This window comes from Humulus lupulus, chromosome 8 (assembly GCF_963169125.1).
Source record: "Humulus lupulus chromosome 8, drHumLupu1.1, whole genome shotgun sequence".
NCBI lineage: Eukaryota > Viridiplantae > Streptophyta > Magnoliopsida > Rosales > Cannabaceae > Humulus > Humulus lupulus.
The window spans coordinates 29,951,395-29,955,611 of NC_084800.1; the positions used below are offsets into that span (position 1 = coordinate 29,951,395).

A 4,217-nucleotide genomic window follows, 5' to 3' on the forward strand; every position below is an offset into this window, starting at 1 on the left:
CAAGTAGTTTATGCGACGCCAAGGCCCTGCTATTCGAGTGCCTGTTGATCCTGAAATAGAGAAGACTTGTAGACTGAATCGACAGAAGAAAAGGTTGGAAAGAAGGGTTGAGACTACCATAGCAGATCTAGCGATTAATAATAATGGGTTGAACGGGGGTGATGTTGAGGATCAAGCTAATGGTCAGAATCCACTAGCCAGAAGTTTGAGGGACTATGTGTTGCCTACTGTGACAGAGGTTCAATCTTGTATCAGACCACCCGCTGTCGATGCCAACAATTTTGAAATCAAGCCTGCCATACTCCAAATGGTTCAATCCACTGTTCAGTTTGGGGGATTGCCAACATAAGACCCCAACATGCATCTTGCTATCTTCATTGAGCTTTGCCAGACACTTAAAATGAATGGAGTTAGCGATGATGCCATCAAATTAAGGTTATTTCCATTTTCTTTGAGGGACCGAGCAAAGAGTTGGTTCGTATCTTTGCCACCTAATTTGATCACTACCTGGAATGACCTTGCCCAGAAGTTTCTCTCCAAGTTTTTCCCTCTTGCAAAGGCAGCTAAGTTGAGAGGAGATATCAATAATTTCTACCAGTTGGAGGGTGAATCTTTGTATGATGCATGAGAAAGATTCAAGGATTTGATCAGAAAGTGCCCACATCATGGAATAGAGAAATGGATGTTGGTACATAATTTCTACAATAGTTTGTGTGGTACTACTCGCACAATCATTGATGCAGTGTCTGGAGGAGCGTTCATGAGTAAGAGTGCTAATGAGGCTTATGATCTGTTGGAAGAAATGGCTATGAATAACTATCAATGGCCATCAGAAAGGGAAACCACTAAGAAGGTGGCTGGAGTGCATGAATTGGATGCCATCTCAATGTTGTCAGCTCAAGTAGCAACATTGACAAAACAGTTACAACAAAACAGTAATCAAGCTCTAGTTATGCAGATGCGAGTCATATGTGAGTTATGTGGGGGACCTCATTTATTTGAACAATGCACAATGAGGGATTTTAATAACATTCCTATGGAGCAAGTGCAAGCAATAAGGAACTTCCCAAGGCCCTCCAACAACCCATATTCCATGAGTTACAATCTTGGGTGGTGGAATCACCCAAATTTTTATTGGACAAGTAGTCAAGGTAGTCAGCAGCAGTTTTAGCAGAGCCAACCTCAGTACCCAAGGCCTCCTCCTGGATTTTTTCAGCAGCAACAATTGAGACCTACACAACAACTGATGCAAGCAAAACAAGATGGTCAGGCTGATGTGTTAATTCAATTTATGACAGAAACGAGGTCATCAATTCGGAGCTTGGAAACTTAGATTGGACAGTTAGCCACGTTAATGGCAAGTCGAGCTCAAGGTAACTTGCCAAGCACTACTGAAGTGAATCCAAAGGGAAATCTTAATGAACAGTGTCAGGCTATTACCTTGAGGAGCGAAACCATGTATGAGGGACCAAGTATGGAGAAGAAAGTTGAGAAGAAGCAGGATCAATAGACACCTACTGTAACGCCTGGATAGCCAAGACTGTTACACTGTGTATTTATAAAAGTGCAAGACTTGCTAATCAAGTCATTTAGTTAGAAACATGTTACAGAAACTATAATTGAACTAGGGTTAAAATATTTTCGTCACAAAAGTTGCATTTCATATATTTAAACAATTTAGTACATGGGATCCTAAAAGAAATAGCGTTTAAAAGACAGTTTACAAAATTTTAGGTTATAGGTATAGCTACTAGACACTCTAAGGGCAAAACAGGCATTTAGGCTTTCCCGTCCTGTACCACTCCTCGGCCGTGGCGACCGATCAGCTGACTATGTACATTCAGCCTCAAAGCTCTCCCACTCAGGACTGGTCCACTTTACCTTTGCCTTTACCTGCACCACGTAGCACCCGTGAGCCAAGGCCCAGTAAGAAAACACAATAACAGAGCATAATCATTAATCGAATTCATACAGTGTAATCATACACTCAACAGTCCAAGACTTCCATATAATCATGCATTCAGCACACCAAGCTTATCAATTATCATTAACAACCAATTCACATATAACAATCAGAGTCGGCGCCCTTAAGTTGCACCCCCTATTTATCTCACTGACTTCGGCCCGGTTAAACCGAGCTTAGTGAATATCAAGCTGTCCTCAGCTACCAGTGGCCGAGCCGCGCCCTGTGCGTAAATATTGATTATGGCACTCTTAGGCCGTTTATCACATGTCCCATGGCATAATACTATCTATGACATCATACAGATATAGGGAGCTCTTAGTCCCAATACAATCACATAACCGGGTGTAGTTTTCTTACCTTTGAATTTCGGTAGCTTTGATCAATGATGACAACCCTGAAGCACGATCCCTTTTGAGCTCTAGTGTACACCTAGTCATGGTCATAAGTTAGAACCATTACCAAACTTCAATCCCAAAACCTAACCTCGGGACCAATCCCGAGCCCTCGGGAAGCCCTAATTCCACCAAACGGGGTGGTGGAATCAAACCTCGAGCCCCCCAGCAAAAACCCTAACAAATAAGCTAAAAATCCCCTTCTGGAGATAGGGTAGCGCTACATCTCCCTAAAGTGGGCGCTGTAGCGCTACAAACAGAAGCAAGAATGCCCAAATCAGCCAAGCCTAGCGCTGTAGCACCCAAAGACTAGCGCTACAGTGCTAGTTATAGCACTTCAGCACTCTGGTTTTTCTCCTTCGATTTTCCCTGAGCCAAACCTCTATAGAACCCCTCCAAACCTCAACCATACACCAATTTTAGCCCATCATCATCTACATCTCACCACACATGACGCAACAACCTCAATTCTAACCACATGCATCATCCAACAAAGAAAGTAAGCATTGAACTCAGAATTCAAGAACTCAACCAGAAACTCTAAACTAACCCAGCAACCAAGTTGATCAAACTCAGAATTTTCTAACCTTTGATGGGGAAATCAACTTTAGGTTATCCTCCAAACCTTTTCAGCTTTTAACTCCTTAATTCCCAAAGCTTAATTCTCCTAACCTCCATCAAAATCAAGTTTCAGAAATCATTTCTAACACAGTTTAGAAAACTCAACAAAACCTTGAGACCTTACCTCAATTAAGTGACAAATCCCTACTAAAACCTCTAGCTTCACCAAGGTCTCTAGCCCCAAGCTCCAGCCCAAGTTTTCCTGGGTTAAATCTTCAAAATTCCTCAAGAGGTGGTAAAAGATGACCAAACCGATTGGATGAGAAGAGAGTAAGTCTAAGTGTTCTATTTTCTCTTCTTTCTTTCTTCTTTCAATTTCTACTTCTTTCTAACAATTCCACTAAGTCCTAAAAGTTGAATATAACTTATCCCTTTAAAGTCAAATGACCATATTGCCCTCCCAATTATAACTAAACCTTTAAGTCCTTCTAAGGGAATTTTGGTCATTATTCCCAGTTCCCGCTAATTCCTCAAGTGCCCCTATTAATTACCGCTTACATCCCGACACCTAACTAATTACCAATTATATTCCTCAATATCAAACGGTCTCCAATATATTTTCTAAATTTCTAGAAATACCCCAGGCTTTCTCGAGCCGGGTATAAATTCCCACCGTGACTTTTCCACTAAACTGCTCACTAGGATCACCTTGAGTCACAAGCTATAGATATATTCACATAATAATTTGGTCTCAACATTTTATCACCAATATTTACATTTATGCCCTCAACGGGCCAAAATTACAAATATACCCTTTAACCTAAACAAGGCCTACATGCATACTAATACTCAAAATTATGCCTCTCATATATTCATATAAGCATGCTTATCACATAATCATGCATTTAATCGTTTAAATCACATATAATCCAGTTATGCCCTCCCGGCACACTAATCAAGGCCCTTAAGCCTTATTTGTAAATTTGGGTCGGTACACCTACTATTGAGAACAAGCAAAAAGGTGAAGAGAAGGTTATTGAGAATCTTCCAGAAAAAGAAGTGGTACCTCCGGTGTCTATAGATCATCACATCAAAATTCCATATCCACAGAGACTCCAAAAGAACCGTCCTGACAAGCAGTTTGCAAAGTTCTGTGAGGTATTCAAGAGGCTGCATATCAACATCCCCTTTGCAGAAGCGTTAGAATAGATGCCCAGTTACGTTAAGTTCATGAAAGAGATTTTTCAAAGAAGAGAAAGATGGAGGACTATGAACCTATGGCGTTGACAAGAGAGTGC

General features: G+C 41.1%; 1 non-coding gene across 1 annotated transcript; it reads right to left on the bottom strand.

The window, feature by feature from the left end:
- Positions 1 to 565: 565 nt before the first annotated feature.
- LOC133798867 (small nucleolar RNA R71) lies at positions 566 to 672 on the bottom strand. Its single transcript, XR_009876084.1, has one exon. It is a non-coding gene; the product is annotated as a small nucleolar RNA R71 (small nucleolar RNA).
- Between the last annotated feature and the right edge of the window lie 3,545 nt (positions 673 to 4,217).